Source organism: Puma concolor, chromosome B1 (assembly GCF_028749965.1).
Source record: "Puma concolor isolate L17-30 chromosome B1, mPumCon1.1.hap2, whole genome shotgun sequence".
NCBI lineage: Eukaryota > Metazoa > Chordata > Mammalia > Carnivora > Felidae > Puma > Puma concolor.
Window position 1 is genome coordinate 76,741,510 of NC_141670.1, and position 8,327 is coordinate 76,749,836.

Here is an 8,327-nt window from a genome sequence, read left to right on the forward strand (position 1 = left end):
CTCAAAAATGAATAAATGTTAAAAAATAAATAAGAAAGGTCTAATAGAATGGTACTTGAACGTTCTACATCAAGATGGTAATGTAGGAAAATCCTGACCTCCCCTCTTTCCATGAATAAACTGAATCAACAGCTACACATGAAACAACTTCCTCTGAAAAAACAAAAACACAAACTAGCTAAGCAAATCCTATGTATCAGACAAGTGAGGGGGGGAAAAACACATTAAAGCAGATAGGAGTAGCTGAGACCATCTCAGACACACTGACACAAAATCAGGAGGGCAATCGAAACCTGGAGCTTCTACCTGAGGAGGTAAGGATTTTAAGCCTGCATTGGTCACATCAGTGTTCAACACCTGCACCTGAAAGAGAAGACCGCAACATGCGAGCTTTGAAAACCAATAGGGCACTTGTCCACAAGACCAACAAGGCTATAGAGAACTGAGAAACACCTCTTAAAGAGCTCACACTCTCAAACTTACCCATCACAGGGACCAGTGCAGAGGCAGCCAATTTAGAGGAGCCCAAACTTTATGTAAACAATGCTTATTTAATTATCTTAAACACCTGTCTGGAGGGCAGGCATCTAACTTAACACACATCAAGGAACATACTGGGGCACTCTCTGGGAACAGAGGCTGGCATGCCCTATCTGCACTCTCCTTCTGCCTCACTCCAGCTCACCATTATCTCCTGGAAAGGAATAATTACCCTCCTCTGGTCTCCAATTTTTGCAGCTGTCACCAATGGACACCTAGATCACCTGGTGCTAGTAGCCAGTGGGACTTAATGCTTGCAGTTCCATAGGACTGTGTATGTTGCATACTTTAAAAAATATTTTTTTTGAGAAAGAGAGCATGAGTGGAGGACAGGGGGGGTGAGGGAGAATCTTAATCAGGCTCTACGCCCAGGACCAAGCCTGTAGCACAGAGCTCAATCCCATGTCCTTGAGATCAAGCATTGGATACTTAACCGACTGAACCACTCAGGTGCCCTTATGTTTGCATACTTTAAAAGCTGCTGTCTGAGTAAACAAAAAAATAAAAATAAAAATAAAAAATAATAAAAGCTATATCCTGAGGGTCTGGCTTCCAATCAACCTGAACAAATGTACTGACTGGGATCCTATTCTTTGGGAAACTGACAAGATTCGGCATACTCTCAATGACTGGGATCCACTAGCAATAAAATAGGCTGCCTGGGTAATCATGAAGGTTTGAGAGCCTAGAGCGAGGGCAGGGTTGAACAATAAGTTTCATCTCCTAAACAAGGTCACTCCTCCAAGGCTGGGAGAGGTGGCTGTTTTATCAAATACACAGAAACCAACAGAGTCAAACAAACAAACGAAATGAAGATACAAAGAAATGTGTTCCAAATTGAAGAACAAAATAAAACACCAAAAAAAAAGTCCTTAAGGAAACAGATAAGTGATTTACTTGATAGAGAATTCAAAATAATGGTCAGGAAAAATCTCATAGAACATAGGTGAAAAGTGGATGAACAGAATGAGAACTTTAACAAAGATGGAAAACATAGAACTACTGGGGTGTGTGGATGACTCAGTTGGTTGAACATCCAGCTCTTGGTTTCAGCTCAGGTCATGATTCCAGGGTCATGAGATCAAGCCCCACGTCATGCTCTGCACTGAATGTGGAGCCCGCTTGGGATTCTCTCTCCCTCACTCTCACTCTCTCACTCTCTCTCTCTCTCTCTCAAATAAGAAGAAAAAAGAAAAGAAAATATAGAAAGACCAAAAAGAAGTCACAGAGCTGAAAAATCAATAACTGAACTGGAAAATATAGGGATTCAACAGCAAATTAGATGAAGCAAAAGAAAAGATCAGTGAACTTTAAGAAAAGGCAGTGGAACTCACCCCATCGGAGCAGCAAAAAGAAAGTGGAAAAAGAAAAAAATAAGTGGAAGCTGCCTTAGGGATTCATGAGACAACATCAAGTGGACCAACATTTGCATTACAGGGGGCTCAGAAGAAGAGAGACAAAACTGGGCAGAAAACATAGTTGAAAAATAATTGATGAAAACTTCCCTAACCTAGTAAAAGAAACAGACATTACAATCCAGGAATCCCAGACAGTTCCAAAAAAGATGGATCCCAAAATATCTCATTATAATTAAAATGTCCCAAGATAGAGAGAGGCTGGGAAGATGGGAGAGTAAAAGAACCCTAAGCTCACTACATCCCACAGATACAACTAGGTAACATTCACATCAGTGTAATAATTCAAAGGGGACTGGGTGCCTCAGTCAATTGAGCTTTTGACTCTTGATTTTGGCTCAGGTCATGATGTCACGGTTTGTGGGATTGAGCCCCATGTTGACATCACGGAGCCTGTTTGGGATTGTCTCTCTGCCCCTCCCCTGCTCATACTCTGTCTCTCTCAAAATAAACAAACATTAAAAAAAAAAAAAAAAAAAAACAATATGAAGACTGGGAAAACAAACTCCACAACTAAAGGTAGAGAATAATCCACACTAAAAGAGAGTAGGAAGGGTGAAGATGCCATTTGGGAGTGAAACAGACATTGACTGTCTGTGGTAGAAAGGGAGCCGGTAGCATGGTGAAGAATGAAAAGGAGACTTTCCCCGGGGGGGGGGGGGGGGGGAGGGGGGAGCTACACACGAAAGACAAATCCCTATGACGTTTGGCTCTTAAAGCAAGAAGAGAGGAGACACCACAGACCCAGGGCTTGGAGAAGCTCAGAATAATAGCTCTTCAAGTCTGCAATAAGAAGTGGCTTCCAATAAAACTACATTGCAAAAAAAATGGGAAAGAAATAGAATGAAAAGAGTAAAAAAGTGGAAGAGGCAGAGCCTGAAGAATTTGTGGTGGAAAAAGTACTGGACTGATGTGTAGCGAATGGGAAGGTGGAACATTTACTGAAATGGAAAGAATTTACAGGTACTGGCAATACTTGGGAACCTAAGGAAAATTTAGATTGTCCAGAGTTAATTGAAGCATTTCTTACCTCTCAAAAAGCTGGTAGAGGAAAAGATGGTACAAAAAGAAAATCTTTGACAGTGCATCTGATGAGAGCAAGTCAAAGAAGAAAAGATAGGCTACTGATAAACCAAGTTTGCCAGAGGTCTTGATCTTGGACAAATAATTGGTGCCACAGACAGCAGTGGAGAATTAATGTTTCTCATGAAATGAAAAAATTCAGTAAAGGCAGACTTGGTGTTGGCAAAAGAGGCAAATATGAAGTGTCCTCAAATTGTAACTGCTTTTTATGAAGACAGACTAACTTGGCATTCTTGTCCAGAAGATAAAGCTCATTGTTTGCATTGCTTCATCTAATATATAATATATAATATATAATATAGAGGAAATCTAGGTCTTGATTTTTTAATTTACTCATGTGAAAAAATAACATTCTAATGAAAATCAAGTTTGATATGTTTCTTTTGAAGTAGTATTGGGGGATTGTTGGGGGGGTGGGTTGTGCAGCTATAGCACTGGTTACTTTGAACAAATAAAGGCTTTCTGTAATTGCTTCCTTTATCAGAAAAGAGCATTTGAGACATGGTATATTATTCTCCCGCATTAGAGAACACTTTCTCTAAGTGTTGGGGGAAATCTTTATAATCATTAATCACAATGTGTTCAACTCCTATATGCCTATCGACCATTCTGAGTTTTTTGTTTATTTGGGGTCTTTCTATGCATATGCTTAAAATATGTATGTAACACTGGGTGTTGTATGGAAACCAGTTTGACAATAAATTTCATATTAAAAAAATAAAATAAGTAAAAATAAATAAATAAATAAATAAATAAGCAAGGCAGCAAGGCAATCATGAATTTCCAAAACTAGGTCATCAGATATAAGTTCAGTTGATTGTGAGTTTTGAAACTGTTTATCAAAATTAAATAATTTGATTTGATTTGTATTAGAAAAAAAGAGTATGTAAATGGTTTTCTTTTCTCCTCCCCCCCCCTTGGTTTTTTTTTTTTTTTTTTTTTTACATTCATCAAAACATCAACAGCATTTTATAACCATGGATGAGCCTGTGTTGCTGGAATGCCATCATTTTCAGCAACATAAGAAATAAATCACATAAATAGAAATTTTTCCTGAAGCCTTAAACTTTCAAATTTTATAATTGGAAGATTTAAATATAATGTAAACTTGGGGCACCTGGGTGTCTCAGTTGGTTAAGCATTCAACAACCCTTGGTTTCAGCTCAGGCCATGATACCAGGGTCATGGGATCCCCACTGAGTATGAAGCCTGCTTAAGATTCACTCTCGCTCTGATACAGTCCCAGACAAGAGGCACCTGGGTGGCTCAGTCAGTTAAGTGTCCAACTTTAGGTCAGATCATGATCTCACAGTTCTTGAGTTTGAGCCCCGAATCCAAGCCTAGAGCCTTCTTTGAGTTCTGTGTCTCCCTCTGTCTCTGCCCCTCCCCGTCTCTCTCAAAAATAAACATTAAAAAAAAAATTTTTTTTTTGACAGTTTCCCAGGGGCACCTGACTGGCTCAGTTGGTTGAGCGTCCAACTTCAGCTCAGGTCATGAGCTCACAGTTTGTGGGTTCCAGCCCCATGTCAGGCTCTGGGCTGACAGCTCAGAGCCTGGAGCCTCCTTTGGATTCTGTATCTCCCTCTCTCTCTGGCCCTCCCCTGCTCACGTTCTATCTCTGTCTCTCAAAAATGAATCAATGTTTTTTTAAAAAAAATTTTAAGCGTTTCCCAGACAAACAAAAACTAAAGGAATTCACGACCACTAAAGCAGCCCTGCAAGAAATTTTAACTGGGACTCTAACAGTGGAGTGAAAAAAAAAAAAAAAAAAAGCAGCAAAGGATACAAAGGACCAAAAAGCAGGGGCGCCTGGGTGGCGCAGTCAGTTAAGTGTCCGACTTCAGCCAGGTCACGATCTCGCAGTCCGTGAGTTCGAGCCCCGCGTCGGGCTCTGGGCTGATGGCTCAGAGCCTGGAGCCTGTTTCCGATTCTGTGTCTCCCTCTCTCTCTCTGCCCCTCCCCCGTTCATGCTCGGTCTCTCTCTGTCCCAAAAGTAAATAAACGTTGAAAAAAAAAAAAAAATTAAAAAAAAAAAAAAAAAAAAAACAAAGGACCAAAAAGCATCACTAGAAACACCAAATCTACAGATAACACAATGGCACTAAATTTATCTTTCAATAATCACTCTGAATGTAAATGGACTAAATGCTCCAATAAAAAAAAAATATCTTTATTCTGCCTACAAGACACTCATTTTAGAATTAAGGACACCTGTAAATTGAACATGTGGGGATGGAGAACCATCTATCATGCTAATGGACATGGAAAGAAAACTGGAGTAGCCATACTTCTATCAAACTAGATTTTAAAACAAAGACTGTAATAAGAGATGAAGAAGGACATTATATCATAATTAAGGGATCTATCCATCAAGAAGAGCTAACAATCGTAAATATTTATGCCCCCTACACGGAATACCCAAATATATAAATTAATCACAAACATTAAGAAACTCCTAGATAATAATACCATAATAGTAGGAGACTTTCATACCCCACTTACAACAGTGGACAGATCATCTAAGCAGAAAACCAACAAGTAAACAATGGTTTTGAATGACACACTGGACCAGATGTACTTAACAGATATATTCAGAACATTTCATCCTAAAGCAGAATACATATTCTTCTCCAGGGCACATGGAACATTCTCCAGAATAGATCACACACTGGGTCACAAAACAGCCCTCAATAGGTACAAAAAGATTGTGAACATACCAGGCATATTTTCAGATAACAATGCTATGAAACTTGAAATCAACTACAAGAAAAAATTTGGAAAGCCCTCAAATACATGGAGGTTAAAGAACATCCTACAGAAGAATGAATGGGTTAACCAGGAAATTGAAGAATAAAAAAATACATGGAAGCAAATGAAAATGAGAACACGACAGTCCAAACCCTTTGGGATACAGCAAAGGCAGTCCAAGAGGAAAGTACATTGCAATTCAGACCTGTCTCAAGAAGCAAGAAAGGTCCCGGGGAGCCTGAGTGGCTCAGTCATTAAGCATCTGACTCTCAGTTTCGGCTCAGGTCATGATTAATGGTTTGTGAATTCAAGCCCCATATTGGGCTCCATGCTGAGAGTATGGAGCCTACTTGGAATTCTTTCTTCCCCTCCCCCATTCATTCTGTCTCTCAAGAATAAACAAACTTTGGGGCGCCTGGGTGGCGCAGTCGGTTAAGCGTCCGACTTCAGCCAGGTCACGATCTCGCGGTCCGTGAGTTCGAGCCCCGCGTCGGGCTCTGGGCTGATGGCTCGGAGCCTGGAGCCTGTTTCCGATTCTGTGTCTCCCTCTCTCTCTGCCCCTCCCCCGTTCATGCTCTGTCTCTCTCTGTCCCAAAAATAAAATAAAAACGTTGAAAAAAAAAAATTTAAAAAAAATAAAAAAAAAAAAAAAAAAAAGAATAAACAAACTTAAAAAGAAATTATAAAAAAAAAAAAGAAGCAAGAAAGTTGCCAAATATACAACCTAACCTTACACATAAAGGAGCTAGAAAAGGAAGAGCAAATAAAGCCTAAAGCGAGCAGAAGAAGAGAAATAATAGGGGTGCTTGGGTGGCTCAGTAGTTTAAACATCTGACTTCATCTCAGGTCATGATCTCATGGTATGAGAGTTCAAGCCCCACATTGGGCTCTGTGCTGACAGCTCAGAGTCTGGAGCCTGTTTCAGAATCTGTGTCTCTCTCTCTGCCCTTCCCCCATTTGCTCACATGCTCGCTCTCTCTCTCTCTCTCTCTCTCTCTCTCAAAAATAAACATCAAAAAAATTTTTTTAAGGGAAATAAAGATTAGACCAGAAATACACATTACAAAACAAACAAACAACAAAAGAGATCAACAAAACTAAGAGCTGGTTCTTTCAAAGAATAAACAAAATTGATAATTCCCTAGCCAGACATATCAAAAAGAAAAGAGAAAGAACCCAAATACCCAAATAGATAAGATCATGAATGTAAGAGGAGAGATCACAACCAACACCACAGAAATACAATTACAAAAGAATACTATGAAACATTATATGTCAACAAACTGGGCGATCTGGAAGAAATGGGCAAATTCCTAGAAACTCACAAACTATCAAAACTGAAACAGGAAGCAATAGAAAATTTTAACAGACCCATAACCAGCAAAGAAATTGAATCAGTAGTCAAAAAATTCCCAACAAACAAGAATCCTGGGCCAGATGGCTTCCCAGGGGAATTCTATCAGACATTTAAAGAGTTACTGCCTATTCTTCTCAAGCTGTTCCAAAAAATAGAAATGGTAGAAAAGCTTCCAAACTCCTTCTATGAAGCCAACATTACCTTGATTCCAAAACCAAAGACCCCTCTAAAGGGGAAAATTACAGGTCAATATCCCTGATGAACCTGGATGCAAAAATTCTCAACAAGATACTAGCAAATCGAATTCAACAGTACATTAAAAGAATTATTCAACATGATCAAGTGGGATTTATTCCTGGGCTGCAGGGCTGGTTCAATACTCACAAATCAATCAATGTGATACACAACATTAACAAAAGGATAAGAACCATATGATCCTGTCAATAGATGCAGAAAAAGCACTTGACAAAATACAGCATCCTTTCTTCATAAAAACCTTCTCAACAAAGTAGAGATAGATGGAATATACCTCAACATCATAAAGGCCATATATGAAAGACCAACAGCTAATATCATCCTTAATGGAGAAAAACTGAGAGTCTTTCCTTTATGGTAGGGAACAAGACAAGAATGCCCACTCTCATCATTACTATTTAACACAGTACCGGAAGTCTTAGCCTCAGCAATCAGAAAACAAAAAGAAATAAAGGGCATAGAAACCAGCAAAGAAAAAGTCAACTTTCACTCTCTTTTTTTAAATTTTTTAAAGTTTATTTATTTTTGAGAAAGACACAGAACATGCAAGGGGGAGGGGCAGAGAAAGAGGGAGACACAAAATCTGAAGCAGGCTCCAGGCTCTGAGGGGTCAGCACAGAGCCTGATCTGGGGCTTGAACCCATGAACTGTGAGATAGTGACCTAAGCTGAAGTTGGTTGCTTAACCAACTGAGCCACCCAGGTACCCCAAAGTCAACTTTCACTAATTGCAGATAACATGATACTCTATGCAGAAAATCTGAAAGACTCCACCAAAAAATTGCTAGAACTAATACATGAATTCAGCAAAGTCACAGTATATAAAAAATCAACACGTAAACATCTGTTGCATTTCTATACACAAGTAATGAAGCAGAAGCAAAAAAAAAAAAAAAAAAAAAAATTCAATCCCATCATCACATTTACAAT

General features: G+C 39.2%; 1 pseudogene; it reads left to right on the forward strand.

Annotated features, from left to right (window-relative positions):
* The first annotated feature begins 2,756 nt into the window (after positions 1-2,756).
* LOC112858849 (chromobox protein homolog 3 pseudogene) lies at positions 2,757-3,314 on the forward strand (annotated as a pseudogene).
* Positions 3,315-8,327: the final 5,013 nt, after the last annotated feature.